The 22,624-nt window shown below is 48.1% G+C and overlaps 1 long non-coding RNA gene across 1 annotated transcript in view; it reads left to right on the forward strand.

Moving 5' to 3' along the window:
- The window catches only part of LOC112815017 (uncharacterized), a 71,103-nt gene that overhangs the window by 5,023 nt on the left and 43,456 nt on the right, over positions 1-22,624 (forward strand). The window contains exons 2-3 of the long non-coding RNA XR_003205912.2: positions 15,458-15,593; positions 15,860-15,911. This is a non-coding gene — a long non-coding RNA (uncharacterized lncRNA). The remainder of the gene's footprint in view (positions 1-15,457; positions 15,594-15,859; positions 15,912-22,624) is intronic.

Raw genomic sequence — 22,624 nt, forward strand, 5'->3', positions numbered from 1 at the left:
TTGAAGAAACAGCAGGTGTTGGCTAAGTTAATAAGGAGGAGCAGGTGCCCAAGAGGGGGCCGTGCACAAGCAAAGGCTCACTCAGAAGTTTCAGAGAGCCGGATGTCAGGAGAACCACTGGAGAAGGAGCAGGCTGTTACCTCCTCAGCCTCTGCGTAAGCTCCCCGGGTTCTGCTCTCATCATTGCTCACAGCCCCTCCTGGCTCTTCCCCTCCAATCTCACCCTTGACCCTGTCAAAGCCCCAAAGGCCGGTTGATGCGACAGGTTGGCCTTCATCACTCAGCTTGTTTTCCTGTCTCTGCTGTCCTGTTGAATGTCCTATTTATTAGGGTGCAACCATAGCCCCTCATAAAGCACAAGCAGTCACTGCCCCCGGGACCGTCAGAGAAAGGGGCTGCAGCATCCAGCTGTGACGTCTGGATGGTTCCAAACCCAGAAGACTTGCCTGGGTTCACGGCTAGAGGGAGGAAGTTGAGTTTTGGGGATTTATTTTCCAGACAAAATATGCAATATTTCTCAGAATGTTCTAGTTCTGTTCTGAGATGCAGGCTCACGGTGTGAAAGGCTTTTTGTTTGTCTTGTTTTTATGTAATGTTTTGAAAAAGTAATGGATTCACATAGTTCACAATTTCTGAAAAGATAAAAAGAAGCAGAGTTGAAAGTCTCTCTCACCCCTCCCATCAGGTAATAACTGCTACAACAAGGGTCCTGAGCATCCTTCCAGATATTCTTTATGCAAGCGCAAGCAAACATGAATATACAGCCTAGCCCTACCCTCTTCGTTTGCAAACACCGTCTGGTGCCTTGCTTTGCAAAGGTGTCCTTAAGACCAGCAGCTCACATTCTCCCCAGGGGTTGCTCACTCTTAAAACTGTTCTCCCTGTCCTATGATATTTCACAAAACTAGCCCCAGCCACGACAACAAATATTTCATACCCTTCATGCATGACCTTTTTCACATATGCTTTACAAATGTGCGTCTTCATTCTGAACCAAAGGTCATGGGAAATATGTCTTTTCCACATGGCCACTAATATAATATAAAAAGCATTTTCCCTTTCCCTTGGCCCCCGGGGGGCACTCTATCATGAAAATGGAAAAGTGATGAGAAAATGAGAAACCCTGCCAACAGAGCTCTCTCTCCAACTGGTTTTCCAGAGGCTCCCTGGGACCGTGTCTCCTCATGAAGCGTAAATCATGAATGAGGCCTGGCGAAGTTGTGACCCAGTGCCCTAGTGTGTGGCTATTTCTGTCTGGTGGCCACTGACTCAGAGCATCCCTGCTGCTTCATAAGCATGGTCCTCTGTCCGCCTCTCTGCCTGCTGCCAGCCCACCTGTCCCTGGGATGGGCACCTACTCCCCTCCGGACCCATCTGTGCAAAGACCTAGGTTTCCACTTGAGGCCCAGGACCACTGTGGTTCTCACGGCTCCTCCTCACTCCTCCCCTCCAGTCTTGGGGCACCCGCTGCTCCTTATTAACTTAGTCAACACCTGCTCGCTCTTCAAGACCCGCCCCTGGCATCATCTGCTTGAGGAAGCCCTCCTTACACCCTCAGCTGGTCTTGGACCTTGTTGGAACTCCCTTGGTCATTCAGAGGCAAACCCCACTGCTGACAGGCTTGCTGCAGACCATGGGATGCCTCCAACACTGTAAATAAAACCCAGGGGCTGTCCCTTCCTCCTTGGCAGGCCTTTGTGAACGTTTAGTACAAGCCAAGATCTGGCCTGTCCCGAAACCTGGGAACCTGGCTACCAACCCAGGACCAGGGCTTGGCAAATGCCAGCCTCAACCTACCTTTCCTTCCCTCCTTTACCTGTCCCTCTAACCCCCATATGCACAAGTTATGGATAAGCATAGTTCACAAAAGCAAAACTTCCCCCAGTCTTTTGTTCTCTGATACTTAACTTCCAAGCCCTACTCTAAGCAAGTTTATAGTTTGCGGATGCTAGGGGGCACTGTTGGGCAACTTTTGTGTGCTCCAAAAGTTTTTGCCTGTATATGTATTTTTGTTTGTTTGTTTTTAAGATTTTATATATTTATTTGACAGATAGAAACACAGCGAGAGAGGGAACATAAGCAGGGGGAGTGGGAGAGGGAGAAGCAGGCTTCCCGCAGAGCAGGGAGCCCAATGCAGGACCTGAGCCGAAGACAGACGCCCAACGACTGAGCCACCCAGGCGCCCCCCGCCTGTATATGTATTTTTAATGGACTTAAATTTTTAGAGAGGTTTTAGGTTCACAGCAAAATTAAGCAGAAAGTACAGAGAGTTCCCACATACGCCCTGACCTGCCCTGACACACAGCCTCCTCCCCTATCAACATCCTGCACCAGAGTGGTACATGAATTATAATCTATGAACGTGCATGGACACGTCAGTATCACTCACCGCCCACAGGTTACATGCGGTTCATGCTTGGTGCTGTACATCCTATAGGTTTGGACAAATGTGTAACGACAGGTATCACCGTTGTAGTATCATATAGAACAGTCTTACTGCCCTAAAAATTCTCTGTGCTCTGCCAATTTTATGCCTCTCTCCCCTGTAAACCCTGGTGACCACAGATCTTTTTACTGTTTCTGTAGTTTTGCCTTTTCCAGAATGGCACATATTTGGAATCACACAATACATTGCTTTTCCGATCGGCTTCTTTCACTTAGTAATATGCATTTATGGCTTCTCTATGTTTTTTTCATGGCTTGATGGCTCAGTTCCTATCAGTGCTGAGTAACATTCCATTGTCTGAATGTACCACAGCTTATTTATCCATTTACCTGCTCAAGAGCATCTTGGTTGCTTCCAATTTTTGGCAATTATGAAGAAAGCTGCTAGGGACCTCCATGAGCAGGTTTTTGTGTGGACCTAAGTTTTCAACACATTTCGGTAAATAGCAAGAAGCACAATTGCTGGATTCCTGCCTGTATATTTGGAGGACGGGTTGCTGAGTGGGGCAGGCTGTCCCACACTCAATCAGCTCACTGGGACCCTAGCAGAGTCCCCCCTCTGTCGGGGCCAGAAGTCCCCCTGCCTCACTTCCTCTCTCTCTCAGTGGCATCAACCCTGTCTGTCTTCATGCAGTTGGAGAGGTGCCTGGGAGATGTGAGGGAACAGAACTGCATCTTGCCAACCCCCAGCGTCCTTTCATTCTGTACTCCACAAGTTCAAGGGCCTGTAGGATGTTTTGGTATGAACTGAATTCCCCCATCCCCAATGCCAACACTTAAAAAAAAAATCAAGAACACAATGTTTCATTAATTTCTTTTTTTTTTAAAGATTTTATTTATTTATTTGAGAGAGGGAGAATGAGAGATAGAGAGCACGAGAGGGAAGAGGGTCAGAGGGAGAAGCAGACTCCCTGCCGAGCAGGGAGCCCGATGTGGGACTCGATCCTGGGACTCCAGGATCATGACCTGAGCCGAAGGCAGTTGCTTAACCAACTGAGCCACCCAGGCGCCCCTGTTTCATTCATTTCTGGTACTTTCTTTCATCACTGGAAAGACTGTGAGGACTCTTATTTAAGTGTTGCAAACACACAACTGCATCAGCATTCGAACTGGTTATGGTGATTTACCTGGGGGTGGGGGATGGAGATCCCCCATGGAGCCCAGGGGAGGCTGTCCCAACTCTCAGGCACCTGTGATACTGTATGGCAAAACTGCTGTGAGCACTCCACACACATCGATTAATTTGATTTCTTCAATAGGCCTATAGAACAGAACAGGGGTCATTATATATCCTCATTTTACGGATGGGGAAAACTCAGGAACAGAGGAGTTAAGTCACTCATCCAAAGTCACACCAATGGTCCATATAATGTCTTTAAAGTCTGTGACCTTAACTCCTGATAAAGGTGCTCTGAGGCCTGGATGGGCAAGTCGCATCTGGCCCTTGGGAGTGGAGGGGAGCTCTATAGGGTCTCCTCAAGAGTCCAGGAAGGAAATGGGGGGATGCTCATCAGGACTCAGATCAGATGTCTCTCAGGGAAAACGTTGGAGGGAAACTGGCCGGTGGCTGGGGGGAAGACCCCCTCCCCACTCCCTGCTTTGCCCTCAGAGCAGGCAAACCCACCTTTCCGCCTGCCTATCTACTTCATCCCAGTCTCAAATGCTATGAAGGGCTGTCACTTACTACATTCATTGTCTCATTTAACCCTCTTGATGACTCTATTATGTCCATCTGTCACCCTTCTTTTATGGCGGAGGAAACTGGGGTTTGGAGAAGTCCCCTCACTTGCCTCAAGTCAGAGGGCTCACCAGCGATAGAGCGGGCTGTGAGCACAGTCATTGACTGAGATGCTCCACCCCCCCCCACTTCTCTCTCCAAAGCTTGCCCCTTGCCTCTCGCATTCCGTTTCCCCTCCTTTGTTCTGATTTCTGGCCCAGCTTCATCCCCAGCTCCCAAGCGGCGCTGCAGCCTCTCCCGTCGTCTCTGAACCTTGGCCTGCCTTCAGCCTTTCATCTCCATTCATCCATTTATTAGACCCAGCTTCTAATTGTGACTTTCAAATCCACCATCTTATTCATCTGCCATTTGACCCATCCATTTTTGAGAGGAACAGTACAATCTCCTACTATGATTATGTTCTCATCTCTTTCCCCTTTTGATCCTTTTAATTTAGTGAAATTTTGCTTTGTCTATTTTGAGATCGTGCTATGGGGTGTCTACACAATCCCCAATGGTGTTCCTCTGTTTTACTATCTACTCTGCTCATAATGTAGTTGTATCGTATTTCTTTTGATTAATGTTTGCCTGCTTCCTTTTTTTTCCATCCCATTAATTTTTCTGATCTTTTGCTTTAGGTGTAGCTTCTTTCATTCGGTAATTGAGCACATGCTTATCGAGCACCTGCTGTGTGTTTGGCGCTGGGGTTTGGCCCTGAGGATTCAGTCGTGAACTGGTGGGTTGGGACAAGGCTATTGCAAGAAACTACCACAGACTCTACGCCCATACTGTTCTGGAAGCCAGAAGTCTGAAATCAGTATTACTGGCCTGGAAGTATCAGCAGAGCCATATTCCCTCCTTTTCCTCCTCTACAAAATGGAGGCAGAATGGTGATTGCCTTCCAGCACTCTTACGAAGATTTAAAGAGCTAAAACAGGCAAAGGGCTTACAGCAGGATCTCAGACTAGGAAATATTAAATACTATGTTAACTGCTGTTATTTGATTTTTAGTTTCTGCAGGAGACAATTTGAGAGCAAGCTATTACTTTGTTTTCTGAAAAGGGGAAAAAATAACAAACAGGACATTTGATTTTATATAGAAAAAAGCCAGATGCTGTTTTGGGAGGGGGAGCTTCCAGGCAACAAAATAAAAATATTTGAGAGTTTTGTTTTTTACAATCATGTGAAAGGTGGTCTTCATTCAGGGTGGAACCGTGTCTCTGGCCGGTTTGCTTACAGAAATATAAAGGAAGCAATGTTCCTCTCAGGGACTCAGAAACCTGGGTGTTTCTGAAACTGGGGGAGCACAACACGACCAAGCTCTCCCTTGTGGAGGAGGTGCTAGCCAGGGGCCCCAGAGAGAGTGGGTGAAGAGGAACCTGGGGCCAGGCTGGCTTTAGGACTTTGAGCCTGATCATTTCTAGGAGCTAGTTGGGGGTTTTCCAGCATGCTCTGTGGTCCCCATTATTCTTTCAGGCAAGTCTGGTCCTTGGGTTTTGGGGTATTGGGGGAGCATCCCTGGCCACTCTTGAGGTGAGGAGGTCTGGGAATCAGCAGGACCTGGGAAAGTTTGTTATGAGGTGGCACCAGAGGAAAGGGGGGGGCGTGAGTCAGGAGGTGGCACAAAGGACCAGCAGCAGCCAGAATTTGAGGGAAGGGCAAATTCAACCTGCAGACTCCCAGAAACACTGGGGAGGGGAACCTGATAAAAGCTGGCCATACTATGACTTAGTAAGGCGAAGGCTAGGTCTCTTGCACTATTTGGGCATGAAAGAGAAGCCTGACCCTTGGAAACAGTGTATGTCTGGGCATCTAGGTTGCAGATATGATTTCATCTTCACCGTAACCCTATGATCATGGAGCTTGTTTTTCAGGTGAGGACACAGAGGCACAGAGAAAGTACCATGCCTTAATTCCGCCCCCGCCCACCTCCCCGGTTCAGTCAGCTCTTCCCTGCCAGTGTGAGAAGCTGCCTGTAGATGGCGCTCGGACCCCGCTCCCTGCTCTGGGCTCAGCAATGCCGCGCTCCAGGCTCCAGATCCCGAGGTCCGCCTCCGAGGGGTCCCAGAGTCATCCAGGGTTGCCAGCCTTCAGAGGACGAGCTGCCTCTTCACTGTTCTTCTAACAGACACTTATGTGACACCTACTGAATATCAGGGCCCATGCTGTGTGCCCAGTGTTCAGTGTTCATGGTCCAATGATGAGGATAGATAAGGCCATTGCAATTCAGTGTGACCACGACCAGGACAGTAGGGTCCTGAGCAGGAACTTGGGAGTTAGGGGAACACTGAACTCCTGGGCTAGGTGGCCTCGCACCGTCTGGGGAGAAGGCTGGAGTTAGTGTTCTCATAAGCTGTGCCTGAGGGAATATTCGGGACCAGGCATCACCAGGCATACAGTCGGCGCTTAAGAAATGAAGGCGATCCAAGGAGGGCATTCTGGAGGCTGCGTGGCGCCAGCAGCACCAGCAGCACTAATAACAGCAGTGCGCTCGTTTCCTGGGCACTTTCTGGCTCCTTTATGGCATTCTGGGCACCATCTCTGAAGCCGCTGCCACCCTAGGGCTCAGAGCTGCCCCTGGCCTTGACCAGAGATTGAGCTGCAGGAGAGCTGGGCAAAGGGAGTGAGTGGAAGGGGGTTCGGGTTGACAGAAAGAGGAAATAGTATCCTACATTGGACTCTTCTCCTGTGGCCGGCACTACACTAGACCCTGTATCCTATATTATCCTCACCACAAGCCTTTCGGGAGACATTCTCTTTTCCGTTAGGCAGATGGGACCCCAGAGGTTCCGGGAAGGACCGTCTTCGGGTCTAGGAGCACTCGGGGTGAGAAGCTGTGTTGCCGCCACGGGGATGGGGTACTTGGGGGCCACTAGGGCCAGTGATGGAGAGGGGGCTTGTTAGAGAGCATATCCGTGCAGAGCTCCTCCCGAGTCAGGCCGACTCCTGACCACATGACCAGGCCAGCTCTGTTTATGCCCCGGGTGCCTGGCCGCCGCCTCTGGGGGCCACCGGGTACAGAGCACAGAGGGTAGGTGGGGGGGGCACGTGTCCTCTTGGCACCTGCAGCCCCTTCTGTCCTCATCCAGGACCTGCGTCACCTGGCCCACCTTGAGGGGCCCCCAGGCTTTCACTTGCCTGGATCTGGCTCCTGGTCGCAGTTCTGTTTACAGCCCTGCCTCTGTGCCCGAGGCAACCAATAATGACCACAACCCACACTGTCTCTAACCCTCACTCCGGAGCGACTTCTCAGAACCAGCCCCTTGAATACTCTCCCAGACGTGCTTGATTCCCAGTCTCTCGCTTTTTTTTTTTTTTTTTTCCTCCCTTCAAATAGTTCATTATTTTGCACGGAGATTTTGCTTTTCTTTGACTTTTTTTTCCCTTCATATATAACCCGATAAAAGGGCTCCTGTTATTTCAGAATATATTCTGGGACCTATTTTGTGCTCAATTACACACCATCTATAGTTGATTTTCATGAAATTTAAATAACAAAGAGGGATGCTTATGTCATTTCTCCCTTATAAAAGTACACCCTTGAAATCCTCTCTCATTGGAAAGCTGCAGCGTGTCCACAGTCTAACAGCTTGTGTGTGTGCTGCCTCATTAGAAGTGCACACAGAGCGAGGTGTGTCCTGGTCACAAGAGCTAAATTTGCACTCACTGTCCCCAAGTGGAAACAGACTGCCCGGAACGCTGGGACTCAGCAGCATCTGCCACTCTCTGCACCCATGTCAGGCTGGGGACAACCTGACGGGGAGGTCAGACGTTCCACCCCGTGGGCTAGAGACCCAAGGAGAGCACGTGTTGGCAGGAACGGGGGAGAGCTGCGAGTTGACCGGGCAGGATCTCTCTCAGGGGCAAGACATCCAACACCCAAACTGAACTCACCAAACCTCAGGGGCCCCAGGTGGCAACTGGCAGCTTGGGGGTCTGCAGGCCTCATTGCCCAGGCAAAGGAAGGGTCTGAATCCTTGAATCCTTGACTAAAGTCCTAGAGCTGAGGGTGGCGGCTAAGAAACAAGAAGCCTTTACGGGACCCTGGTGATGCAGCTGTTCTGTTGAGCCATGAGATAATGATATTTGATATCCAATTTTAAATTTCCCTCTTCTGGATTAAATTCACCATGTAGGGCCCAGCAGAGAGAAGCAAGGGGAGGGAGTCCCTGGGTGGGGTGAGGGGGCTGCCAAGGGCTGGTGATAGCAGAAGTATCTAGCCTTCTAGAAGAAGGGGTTCTCGTGAGAGATTATGGACTCTGGGAAATAATCTGAGGGTTTCAGAAGGGAGGGAGTTGGGGGGGATGGGGTAGCCCGGTGATGGGTATTAAGGAGGGCATGTGTTGTAATGAGCGTTGAGTGTTATACGCAAATAATGAATCATGGAACACTACATCAAAAACTAATGATGTAATGTATGGTGACTAACATAGCATAATTTAAAAAAAAGAAGGGCGCCTGGGTGGCTCAGTTGGTTAAGCAACTGCCTTCGGCTCAGGTCATGATCCTGGAGTCCCGGGATCGAGTCTCACGTCGGGCTCCCTGCTCAGCAGGGAGTCTGCTTCTCCCTCTGACCCTCTTCCTTCTCGTGCTCTCTGGCTCTCATTCTCTCTCTCTCAAATAAATAAATAAAATCTTTGGAGCGCCTGGGTGGCTCAGTTGGTTAAACCGCTGCCTTCAGCTCAGGTCATGATCCCAGGGTCCTGGGATCAAGCCCCACATCGGGTTCCCTGCTCATGCAGGAAGCCTGCTTCTCCCTCTGCCTGCCGCTCCCCCTGCTTGTGCTCTCTCCCTCTCTCTCTCTCTCTCTCTCTCTCTCTCACTATCTCTCTCTGTGTGTCAAATAAATAAAATCTTTAAAATAAATAAATAAATAAAATCTTTAAAAAAAAAAAAAGAAGAAGAAGGGGTCTGCTCCAGATGTAAGCCCTCATTCCTCACATCCCAAAGCCCTGTGCCTGTGCCCCTCAAGGAGGGACTCCTCACAGAGAAACTGAGGTGCTTGGCTCTAGATCATGATCCCAGGGCTCTTCCAGGGTCCTGCTCCCCTCAGGCTCCGTTGAGCCAGAAGACTTGGTTCAGTGTACACTGAAACTCACTCCAGGTCTCCCCTCAAGGAAGCTGAGGCAGGAGGAGAAATCACCCACTCCAACAGGAGCCATTCTGGGTGACGCTTGGCATCTGGAGATGGCCCCTGTGGGCCCAGCCTGCCATCCTGATAGCTTGGAGGAGTGGGCTGCACCCAGGCCTTACATGGCCTGACGCCTGAGAGAGCAGAGAGGGGGTGTCTGTGTGGAGGAACAGCGTCACAAAGACCAGAACAGGACAAGTTTGGAAGGAGGGAAGAGCATTTGCAACAGCTAAGTTTGTAAAAGATAGTTGGGGAGTGTCCCAGAAATGTAAATCAGGATGAAAATATGTATTATTATGGGATTAAGAAAAACTATACAACTATGTCCAAAAGTCCCACACTACCTGGGCCCATGCCTGAATAAGAGTTGCAACAGGAGTTAGTAGTTAAGGGTCCAGGCTTCATGAAATCAACAATGATGGAGCAAATCCTAAAAGTAGAACCAAATGAACCTAATTGGTATTTCCAATATATCATGACCATACTGAAGGAAGAAAAAGAAAACTAATCCACGTAACCAAAATCCATGGTACTTTGACTATATACCCTCGGTTTAAGGCAAAAAAGAAGTGCAAACATTAAAATCTACTTAGGATGCGTTTTTCACGGTTCTATGAGTATAGCAATTTTCTCTGTATTGCGGGAATAAGCAAATGAGCAAATATATAGATAATGTTGAGAGTCAGATTCATTGTTGGAGAAGGGAATAAAAAAGATGGAATAGTAGGAAGGCTCGAAAGAATTCTGTGAGTTGGATTAGAACTGTACGATTGGAGGGATCGGTTCATCAATATATGTAATATATGCATAGATGAACAAATATACGTATATACACACATACATACATCTAGCTTTGTACTATGAAAACATCTAGAAGCAAAAGCTGAACCTCAGTTATAACGGGCACACTTAATATCTAGATCTTGGTTGCTAAATACAATTCCTTAGTGAAAAAAGAATCTCGCTGAAGGATGGCTGGGTCAGGAAAGGTACAAGATGAGCATGAGACATCTGTTTATGCCAGAAAGAACGATAGAGACAAAATGTCTAGAAACCAGCTGGAAGAGGCCCCCACAAGTCCCACCTGGAACAATTTGAACATCAAAACAAATAATGATAGTAAAATAATGATTGAATAAAATAAGAATCCATGAGTCCAAAATGGTATAAATGGATGCATTGAATGAATGAATCAATAGGTGAATGAATAAATGGGGGGAAAGAGAAACATTTCCTTACAGTACAATGCCAATTAATGAATAGAGAAGGAATGGTGGAGTGAGAAAACATTAAGTAGGGGCACCTGGGTGGCTCAGTCAGTTAAGCGTCTGCCTTCAGCTCAGGTCATGATCTCCGGTCCTGGGATCGAGCCCCACATTGGGCTCCCTGCTCCACGGGGATTCTGCTTCTCCCCTCCTCCATGGCTCCCCCTGCTTGTGCTCTCTGTCTTCAATAAATAAATAAAACCTTAAAAAAAAAGAAAACATTAATAATTGATACAGGCAAAAATCAATAATGGATGCTAAAACTGTCTGCAAAAGTTTGATGCAAATAAGAATATTTAGAGTCTCAAGGAATCTTCCCACAAATTACTTACTAATTATAAAAATAGTAACTATACAGTGGAGAGTCCTGGAAGATATCACCTTAACCAAACGCTTAAAGTTAACATCACCACCGTTGGGACAACTCAGTATCAAGTGCCTCCTTACCTGATGCATTGAGAAGTCTCACACATCACTTCTGTGGTATTCCTGTCAAAATGTAAAACCTGAATCTGATGGTGAGGAAACATCAGAAACGTCTAAATGAGGGACATTATACAAAATAATTGGCCTATACTCCTCCAAAATATCAAGGTCATGAAAAATAAAGGCTGAAAACCCCACCTGGATTAAGAGAGATTAAGGAGACATGACAACCAAAAGATTCTAGATCGGGGGCAGGAATAATAGGACATTACTGGGACAGTTTGAGGACTCTGAATACAGATTGGACGTTAGGTATTAGCATATGTCAATATTAAATTTCCCAATTTTGATAATTATCCTGAGATTTTTTTTTTAATAAGAAGAATCTGCCAGAAGAATTTTTTTTTTTAAGATTTTATCCATTTATTTGACAGAGAGAGAGAGATTGAGCACGAGCAGGGGGAGTGAGAGGGAGAAGCAGGCTCCCTGCTGAGCAGGGAGCCCAACGTGGGGCCTGATCCCCGGACCCTGGGATCATGACTGAGCCATGAGATTATGTTTTTAAATGTTCTTTTCTTAGGAAACACACACTGGAGTAGTTATGGTAAAGGGCATCTCTAGCCCAGTGGTTCCCAAAGTATATTCAAAGAACCCCGCGGGGGGGGCGGTGAGTGTCCCTGAGAGCCTCACATGGAGTCCACAAAGTCTTTGTTTTCAAGCTATATATTTATGTGAGATTGCATTTTCACATAGTTCAAAAACATATCAGACCAACTTGAATGCAGAAGCAGATATGTGAAGCTAGTTTCTTCTATTAAGCCAGATATTAAAGAGATTTGCACACTCATAAAGCATGTGACCCTTCTCACTATTGTTTCAGAAACAAAAGCTCTTTCTCATTAAAATGGCATAACAGATATGCCTGTTAACATGAAATGAGATTATGATTTCATTCATTTATTTAAAGTTTCAGCTTTATTGAGGTATAATTGACAAATCAAATCATAACATATTTGAAGTGTACAAAGTGATGATTAGATATACATATACATTGTGAAAGACTTCCCACCACCAAGTTTATTAATACAGTCGTCCCTTCACATATTTACTTTTTTTCCCCCTTTGTATTCTTTTTGGTAAGAACGATTAAGTTCTACTCTCTTGGTAAATTTCAATTACATAATATGGTTTTATCAACTCTAGTGTAAAATGGTATATTTAGATCCCTAGACATTATTCACCTTATGACTGAAGACTTATACCCTGTTAACAGCTTCTTTTATTTCTCCCACACCTCAGCCCTTGGCAGGCACCATTCTACTCTGTTTCTGTGAGTTCAACTTTCTTTTTTCTTTTCTTTTCTTTTTTTTTTTTAGATTTCACAGGTAAGTGATACCATGCAGTATTTGTCTTTCTCCAACCAGCTTATTTCACTTGGCATAATGCCCTCTGGGCTCATCCATGTTGTCATAAATGGCAAGATTCCCTTCTTTTTTGAGGCTGAATAATATTCCTGTGTGTGTGTGTGTGTGTGTGTATCACATTTTCTTTATTCATTCATTTGTTGAAGGACACTTATTTTCTTACCTTGGCTATTGCAAATAATGTTACAGTGAACATGGGGGTATAGATATCTCTTCGAGAAAGTGACTTATTCTCCTTTGCCTATATACGTGGAAGTGGGATTGCGGGATCATAGGGTCGTTCTATTTTTAATTTCTTGAGGAACCGCCACACTATTTTTCACAGTGGCTGCACCAATGGACATCCCTATCAACAGTGCACAAGGGTTCCTCTTTCTCCACATTCTTTCCAGCATTTTATCTCTTGTCTTTTTGATACTACACATCCTAACAGATACGAAGTGACATCTCATTGTGGTTTTGATTTGCATTTCCCTGATTAGCGACATTGACAATCTTCTCATGCACCTGTTGGCCATGTGTATGTCTTCTTTGGAAAAATATCTAGTTGGGTCCTTTGCCTGTTGGCTTTTTGCTATTGAGTCATGTGAGTACCTTGTATGTTTTGGATATTAACTCCTTATCAGATTGGTGGTTTGCAAATATTTTCTCTCATTCCACAGGTTGCCTTTTCATTTGCTGATGACTTCTCTTTGCTGTGCAGAAGCTTTTTAGTGGGATATAGTCCCATAAAAGTTGTTTTATTTTTGCTTTTGTTGTCTTTGCTCTTGGTGTCAAATCCAAAAAAATCATAGACAGGACTGATATCAAGGAGCTTGCTCCCTACATTTTCTTCTAGGAGTTTTATGGTTTCAGGTCTTATGTTCAAGGTCATTTATTCAAGACCAAAATGTTTAATCCATTTTGAGGTTTTGTATATGGTGTAGGATAGCAGTCCAAGTTTAATTCTTTTGTATGTGGCTGTCCGGTTTTCCCAATACCGCTTATTGAAGAGACTAACCTTTCTCCATTGTATTTTCTTGGTTCCTTTGTCGAAAATTAATTGACCACATATGCATGGGTTGATTTCTGGGCTTTATTTTTGGTTCTATTCATCTATGTGTTTGTTTTTATGCCAGTACTATACTGTTTTGATCACTATAGATTTGTAATATAGTTTGACATCAGAACATTGATGCCTCCAGCTTTGTTCTTCTTTTTCTTTTGTTTTGACTATATGGACTCTTTGTAATTATGCAAGCAGCCTACTTTGTTCTTAGGGGATCCCAGTAGTTGAGGGTGTGCCAAGACCAATAAGTGTCCCAAAGGGGAGAACCACAGTCTGCCCATGGGTGCAGGCTGATTAGATGGTGGACCCTCAGACAGGGGCTTGTAAATACGTAGTCAGACCTCTGTTAGGAAGAGATGCATAGATGGGTGATTTTGCCCATTTCCAAGACAGGAGAGAGAGTCTGGATGATGAAACACTGGGATTTCTGGACAATGCAAAAGGGATGAGTGGTCACCAACTTTTTCAAACCATTCCTATGCCCACTACAGGGATTTGGGAAAGGGGAAGACATGTATGCCCATGGGAGAAATATTGGGAGTTCTCAGGAAGATAGTCACATAAGCACAGATAATGCATTTCAGTTCTGGCTTCCTCGATTAACCAGATAGCATCAGGTGATGGCTGACTAGGAAATCCCTGAATCTTAGCGCCCTTGGTTAGTGAAGCTTGTAAAAATTAAGTGCCAGCATCCACTACTTTGTCTGCACACACATGAGAATAATTATAAGCACAGCAAAAGCCTCCCAACAGCAGGATCACTATCACACCTTCAGGCTGACCTGGCAAGAGAGGGGTAGGAGACCTTGATGGGGGGTCTGGGGGAGCAGGCCTTGATGGAGACCCAAGCCAAATGCAACGGGAGCCCCAGACCAGCTCCAACAGCCAGCTCACCCCCAGGCTTGTATCGCACACAATTCTAACTCAGGGCAAATGAAAGCACCTGCAGCCTGAATTCAGCATGAATCCAAGCATCAGTTGCCTGAAGCTGTTAGAAATCATCATCAATATGGTCTTTAAACTGCATCTTCCTGGGAACTGAAGCTTCCAGACTTGGAGTAAAAAGGACAAAACAAACAAACAACATAAAAATAAAACAAAATTAAGCACAGAATTACCATATGATCCAGATTTCCACTTCCAAAAAAATTGAAGGCAGGGACTCAAGCAGATATTTGTACCCCCGTGCATAGCAGCATTATTCATAGTTGCCTACAGTGGAAGCAACCTAAGTGTCCGTTGACGGATGAATGGATAAACAAAATGTGGTCTATACAGACGATGAAATATTATCCAGCCTTAAAAAAGGAAGGAAGTTCTCACACATACTACAATAGGGATGAACCTTGAAGACATTATGTTAAATGAAATAAGCCAGTCAAAAAGGACATACACTTAGGATTTCATTTATATGCGGTACCCGGGAAAGGCAAATTCAGAGAGACAGAAAGTAGAATGGTTGGTTGCCAGGGGCTGGGGGCAGGGGACATTGGGAGTTATTGTTTAATGTGAACAGAGCTTCATTTGGGGATGATGAGAACGTTTTGGATGGTGGTGATGGCGACACAACACTGTGAATGTACTTAACACCACTGTATGCTTAAAAATGGTAAATTGTATGTTATGTGTATTTTACCACAATAAAATGAACAACAGGAGCATGTCCCCTCGGCTCTCAGTCTGTATAGGTTCTTGGTAAAGGTGGGACTGAGCTTCTGAGTGCACGTCCTAGAGGGGTCCCTATGACCCAGGCTCAGAAGCTTTCTGGGCTGTTCGATGGCTCTGATCAGACACAGGCAGCAGAAACCCAAGAACAGGTTTCTCCAGAATTTATTGGCTTTCTTTCACCACCTTGCGGGGAGCTGCCACCTCCCAGATCAGACACCAAAGAGCTGAGGGGAACAAAAGTCAGGAGGGTAACTTAAAGGTGCCCTGACCCCCTTCCACCCTCCCAGGGGCAGCGTGCACTGTTGTACTGGGCTCTCCCCCCTTTCCTGCCAGGTACCACGGATCATAAATATGCATAGATAAAGGAGACTCCAGTCCCTTCCCAGGTCTCCAGCTGGGCTCGATGATCGTGGGGAAGAGGCAGGTCCTCTGAGGAGTCAAGCAGAACGCACGTTTCCAGCTGCGAAAGGTAACTCCCTGAACCTCCCCACAGCCATTATAATTACCACGTGCAGAAGGGGTCTTATCACATAACAACTTGCTCACCCGGGGGGTTGGCGGGGTGGGGGGAAGGGGGGCGCTTGCAAGCACAGGGACTGTGTCTCCCTTCATTATTTTCCCAACAAGTGAGTAGAAAATTAAGGTTTGCAGATTAGCAACCAGTCAAGATGTGAGTCCACATCACCTCACCAAGCCCCAAACTAAGACACTCCCCTGGCCCCTTCTCTTTAATAGGAACCTTCCAGCCTTCCGTGAAGACAGAAGAAAAAAAGGGAGAAGCAGAGACGTAAGTAACCTTTCCTGCATACCAGCTCTCCTTGCAGCCCCACCGCGCAGCAACTCCTGGATTAATCTTTCTTTCTTTCTTTCTTTTCTTTTTTCCTTTTTCTGCTCAATGGATTGTGGTCAAGGCCATTGTAACGTGAGCAGTGCCTCGGAGGGGATTGGCCGAGGGGGCTGCGAGGGGCCCCATTCACAGAGGGCTAATTGCGTTTCAGACCACCAGTATTCGGGAGCTACAGATGTCTTCCTTCATTTGCCTAGGCAGCACAATTGGACCCATCTGTTGCATTTATTCCCCGGGCTCCCCTGCCCGCCCCCGCCCGCCCCCACCCCTTCACCCCCATCCCCTCCCTTCCCTTGTCTGCTGGGCCTAAATTGAAAACTCATCAAAATGTAATCCAAGAGCAGTTTGGCTGCCGAGCTGCTGAGAAGGGGCTCGGTGGGAATAAAGGCCCCCCGCCACTTTACACACGGGCCAGAGCCTGGGGAGCCGGGTCACAGGCAGCCTTAGGGGGGAAAGTGAGAAGTTAGCCGGCAGATGGGCTGCTCCACGCGGCCCTATAACCTGATGCCTCGAAAGAGGGGCCCTAGCAACGGGTTGGCCCAGGCGGGAGGATGCTGCGGCCCTGGGGGTGGCGACCCCACCTCACAGGCCTCGCCCCTGGCCCAGGATGCTTCGATTTCAAACGGGGCTGGGGCCAGGGCTCTCATCACTCTCTGACCCCCATCTGCCCTCTTGAGCTCAAAGGGATTTCCAAGGCAGAGAGGGCAGGGCCGGCGTGGCCTCGCAAGGGCTGGGGAATGTGGCACTGGGGGAGGCAGCCCCCCGCCAGCCCCACCCTCCTGCACAGCCCAGGCTGCCTCCTTGGGACGGACTCGGGCTCCTTCCTGCCCCTGCGTCTCCTTCTCCCAAGCGGGCAGTGAGCTCTGGAAGGTGTGGATGGGACTGCTCACCCCTTCATGCTGCCCGAGGCTTCGAGGCTGGCTGGGAGGCTGGCCTGGGGACTCTGTGCTGGACGGCAGGAAAAGCCCCAGCTCTGATCTCTTTTGGGGGTCCCCTTTCTAATACCTGCTTGTCCTGGGCCAGAAATGGGGCCATTATCCTGAGGGGCAGCGGGCCTCTGCACCCTCCCAACGGTCTGCTGACGACTTCTGGGAGAAGGCAGGCTGCCAGCGGGCCTGATGTTTTGGGATCAGTAGACCTGAGGAAGCAGCTACAGTGAGGTTTCACTGCTGGGCCCATCTGTGAACTGTGTGCCTCGAGCTTTGGAGAGGGCACGCACATCTCTTTGTTACTGAGGAGTGGCTGTGTAGTTCCCAAACTTTTTTTTTTTAACTGAAACCCATAGTAAAATACATACATATATATATAATATACATACTTTTTCATAACAATCCAATATACATACAGATATATACCTAAAGCAAAAGTTTCACAAAATAATATTTCCCTCGTCTATGCGATGCGCTCTGATATTTCCTATTCTAATATTCCATTCCATGGTTTAAAATGCCGATCATTTTGATGTACCACATTGCTTTTAGCACCTACCAGAACAGGAGTTCTCAAACCCTCACAACGCTAGAACCCCCTGCAGCCCCCAGACTGTATGAAAATACAGGCCCCTGGGCTCATCCCTGAGAGACGGTTTAGGGGCACTGGGGTGGGGCCCAGGAATCGATATTTTTGTCAAAGCTCCCTCCTCATGAAAGGGAATTCTATTGACAAACTCTGCCCCTTCTAGTGTGTTCTGTGGTCTCAATGCCATGGTCTGAGCTGGAAACAATAGGTTGCCAGGATGGGCAGCTCAAGGTGAGGCCTTCTGAGGTCACCACCTCCCCACCATGTCTTAATTAAATCCTCACCCAGTGAGAATGTGGATGTCAGGTCTGGCTTGGCTGGCTTTTAATTGAAGTGTTAATTTGTAGCTGCAGAGTGAGGGCCCTGCGGTTCTGGAGCCTTCATTTGCTGCCATCCTAAGCTGATTAGCTGTGCTGGGGGGAGAGAGGGGCACAAGCCATCGGCGGGGGAGCTAGCTGGGCTAGAATCAGGCCTTGGATCTGCCTTTGCGGAGAGGGGGGCAGGCCAGGGCCAAAACCTTCTGCACCTGCCTCATCCTGCCCACCAGCCGCCAGGCAAACACCTGCCCAATGGGCCTCCAAGGCACTGACCCAGTTCCTGACCCCCCTCCCCGCCACTCCCCAAGTCCATCTCGATGATGAAGAGGCACCTTTATCCTGTGAGTCACACGCCATTGTCTACGGGATAAATAACCTGCTCTTTAGCTTGATGCTCAAGCCCTCCCAGAAACCGGCCCCAAGAGCATCTCCCAGTGTCCCCCTCTCCCTTCATCCTCGCTGAGCCAGGCTTCCTTCAATCCCCACTCTGGCTGTGGACTTCTGTTCCAGTCTCTAGCCCTTTGATCTGAGGTGCCTCCACCTGGAATGCCCTTGCCAATTCTCGCCCATCCCTCAAAGCTCAGCATCACCGCCCGATACCTCCTCTGGGAAGCCTTCCGTTCTGTCAAGTTGTCAGGAGCAGGACTTACTGCAGAATCGAAAGGGCTGGGGAGAGAAGCGACTGAAAGGATACCCTTTGCCCAGGGCACACAGGGATGCTAGATCATCAAGCCTTGGGAAGGAAAGGGACTGGCAGCTCTGGGGTGGGCCCGGTTCTTCTGTCCCTTACTCCTTTCCCTCTTGGCCTCTCTGCCTATCCCTGGATATCTGCCTCTTGCTGCTGGTGTGGGTCTGGCTCGGTGGTTGTTGGCTCTGGAAGTAAGTAGTTTGGGCTCAAAGCCTGCCTTGGCTACTCACCAGCTAAGTGACTCTGAGTAAGTGACTTCACCTTCCTGGCCTGTTTCCTCGTTTGCAAAATAGCAACAGCCCAGGCCTAGCTGCCCCAGAACTGGAGCCCTGAGGGAGCTGCATCCTACATAGGGGGCCCTAGCCACCCTCTGCCCCACTCAATACAATGAGGAATCAGAAAGCCTGTGAATAAGCCCCACTTCTCAGCCTTGCCATCCGCCCACCCCAATGCCCCAGGACAGCCTCGGTCCCCAGTGAAAGCAGCTTTCATGGATCGGACTGTTATTGGGAGCCCTGCACTGTGCTAAGTGCTTTGCACAGCTCGTGGCCAGGGCACCATTACCATGTAACAGAGCAGAAACCCGAGGCTCAGGGTGTGTGACTTGGTCAGGCTGCATGTCTACATTGTGCGAAGCCAGAATGGTCTTTTAAAAACACAAACTGATCTTGGGAGCCCCTGTCGCACTCTTGTGCATGTGGCTTCCAGAAACTTTCATGTAAATCCAAGCAAGTGTGTGTGTCCATCCTGAAAATTCACACACTTATTGGGAAATATCACGTACACTATTCTACACCTCACCTTTTTCACACAATAACATAGCACGGGTGTCTTTCCATGTGGGCAAAGATAAGGTCCTTTGTGATGGCTGCAGTGTTCCATTATGTACAAATACTTCCATTTATGTAAGGAGGTACTGCCACGGGTATTTAGATAGTGCCACATTTTTGCTATTAAAACAACGTTGCCGGGCGCCTGGGTGGCTCAGTTGGTTGGGCGCCTGCCTTCAGCTCGGGTCATGATCCTGGAGTCCCGGGATCGAGTTCCACGTCAGGCTCCCTGCTCAGCGGGGAGTCTGCTTCTCCCTCTGACCCTCCCCCCCTCATGTGCTCTCTCTCTCAAATAAATAAATAAATAAAATCTTAAAAAAAAAAAAAACAACGTTGCCATAAACCTCCTTGTTTATCATAGTGCTGGGTGCATTTTCATTTGCAAATGACAGAAACCTAGTGCAAACTGGCTTCATTGAAAAGGAGAATTTATCAGTTCACATGGCACGAGTCTGGCTTCAACTACAAGGTCAGCACAGTCCTGGTGCTCCTATGATGGTTTCAACTCTCCCTCTCTCTTTCTCTCTCTCTCTCTTCCACTCTGTCTTTCCTTATTTCTTGGCTTTGCACCACTCTGTCTGGCTTCGTTCTCAGAGAGGCTCTCCCCGTGGAAGGCAAGATCTATTCCAGGGTCACGTCCTACCAGCTAAACCTATGAGTTAAGCTAAAAGGAGGGTGTTAGGGCGCCTGGGTGGCTCAGTCATTAAGCGTCTGCCTTCGGCTCAGGTCATGATCCCAGAGTCCTGGGATCGAGTCCCACATCGCGCTCCTCACTCGGCGGGAGGCCTGCTTCTTCCTCTCCCACTCCCCCTGCTTGTGTTCCTGCTCTCACTGTCTCTCTCTGTCAAATAAATAAAATCTTTAAAAAAAAAAAAAAAGGAGGGTGTTAATTTCTTGTTTATTCCAGCAAAGGTCCTGGAATGGAGTCTAATTGGCCCGGCTTGGGTCACTTATACCTTCAACTTTGTATGCATGTGACAGTAGACCTAGAACATATTCTATTAGGAGTGCAATGATGGGCCAAAGGGAAGGCTCACTTGCAACATACTGAATCTTCTCTGCCAATACCTGCACACCACAGAAACCCTTGACTTCATGGCAGGTGAGGAGGTAAGGGAAACTTCTGGCCAGCTTGTGGCAGGGACAACACAGGCAACTATCCAGTGATGGCTCTCAGGTTCCTCATGGCGCCCAAGTGGCTGCAAGAAGAAGCAGACTCCTGGCCTGGCCATCAATCACTCCTGGGTGCTTCACCCAGAACCAGCTGACTTTACCAGCCTCACATCATATCGCTCCCTTGCTTTCCAACCATACCAGATCCCTCACTGTCCCCTGAACTTGATACCCATGGGTCCTCTTAAAAAATAGAGCGCAAAACTCAGGTGCTAACATTTTATTGGGAATTCAATCTCAGGAGAGCAGAAGTAAGGGGAAAAGAGAGTGAGAGAAGCAAGGAGGGAAACAAATACTAAGGGAGGGCATCATGAGGTGGCTGCTGCTGTCTTGGGAGACGTCCTCGGAGCGCTGTATGAGGCGACTGGCCCCCACCAGTCCAGAGGAGGCAGAGAGAAGAATTTGTCCTCTGGCTTCCGTCTCTCATTGGTCAAAGTTCACCTGTGCAGAGTCAATTCTCCTGTATTTCTAGACTGTGCCACCTGGCCCTCTAGAAAGGAAGACACCAAGTCCCAAGACAGCAGTGTGGGCATCTGCCCACATGCCCACCCACCTATATCATCTTCCGCCTCACAGGCCTGGGGGGATGAGCTGGTTGGTGTGCCTGTGTGGGAAGTCCCTTGGCAGATGATAAGATCCAGTCATGCTGTCAGTGACAGGAGGGACCAGAAACAGCCATCGTAACAACACAGGCTAGAAAGGAAGGCCAGTGTGCAGATCTGAGTAAGCGCACTGTTTTTAACACTTATCTTCCCCAGGTAAGTCTTTCATTCCAAATCTTCCTATCTACTCATCAAGCAACCATTTGTTTATCCATTCACTATGGAGTGCCTACAATGCTCCTGGCTGGAGGGATACAGTGTTGAGTTAGATACACCTCCTGGCCTCAGTCTAGGGGCAGACCCATGAAAAGTGACTGTATCACATTATGATGTTCTCAATATACCTGCAGTTTAAAAAGAGGGCACCATGGAAAGATGCAATTTGGAGTGACACAAAACCCACAGCAAAAGTTACCTAAACAAGTTAAAAGTTGCTTTTTCTCCCTGGATTTTCTGTCCATGGCTAACGTTGACAGCTCTGTTCCATGAAAGCCTCAAGAATCAGGTTCCTTCCATTCCTGGCCTGTGGCCTTCATCTCATCATCCAAGATGGTGGCACCCGCTGTTCCAGGTGGCAAGATGGAGGAAGAGATGAAGAAGAGGCAAAGGGCACATCTCATCTCTCTCGGAAAAGGTCCCTGAAGGCTGCCACGTGCCACTTTTGCTTACATTCCATTGGCCAGAACCTAGACATATGACCCCATTGAGCTGCAATGGAGGCTGGGAAATGTAGTTTTCCTCTTGACCATTTACCCAGCAAAAAATTCTATTACCATGGGAGAAGAGAAGGCAGCCATCTCTGTGTCACAGGCATAGAACACAAGGAGGTGGCAATGGCAGCAGGAATGAGGGGAGGTTTCTTGGAGGAGGCGGCACCTAAGGTGTCTTAAAAGATGAACTGGGGTAGGCGATTCACAGAGGAGGGGAAGGACGATCCAGACAGAGGGGACACCATGTGAGCAGAGCACGGGGTTGAAATATGGCAAATGCTGTGTGTGGGCACAGGCGTGCCTGTGTGCAAACACACACGCACCCGTGTTGGCAGGCGGCAGCGTCAAGAGCTGATGCTGGAAAGACGGGCAAGCCTCAAGTCGTGTGCCCTGTGTACCTGACAAAGGAATTTGGCTTTATCTCCAAGTGTGGTGTATCGTCTAAACTGCGCCAAGATGTAGTTCAGTTTCTAAACAGAAATCTTCAAGAAGTCAAATCTGCAAGAGAAGATGAAGCAGGGAGAGGAAATGAGGGGAATGGGGAGGGCCTCACCGGGTCCTTGAGCTGGGTGACCCGTAGATGGAGGAGGACCGGGCTGCAGTGGCAGGGAGAGGGGTTCCCTTTCTGGAGTTTGTGGAAGTTGGCCAGGGGTGAGGAGAGCACTTGGGGTGTGTGTCAGGCCAGGGAGGAGTGTCCAAGGAACAGAGGGTTTAAGAGCTGGACAGAGAGAAGGCTGGATGCTGAGTTGAGGGGGGCGGGTTGTAGTGGTGTGTGTGTGTGTGTGTGTGTGTGTGTGTGTGTGTGTGTGTGTGTG

This window comes from Callorhinus ursinus, unplaced genomic scaffold (assembly GCF_003265705.2).
Source record: "Callorhinus ursinus isolate GAN/ISIS: 27379988/994484 unplaced genomic scaffold, GSC_fseal_2.0 scaffold30, whole genome shotgun sequence".
Classification (NCBI taxonomy): Eukaryota; Metazoa; Chordata; class Mammalia; order Carnivora; family Otariidae; genus Callorhinus; species Callorhinus ursinus.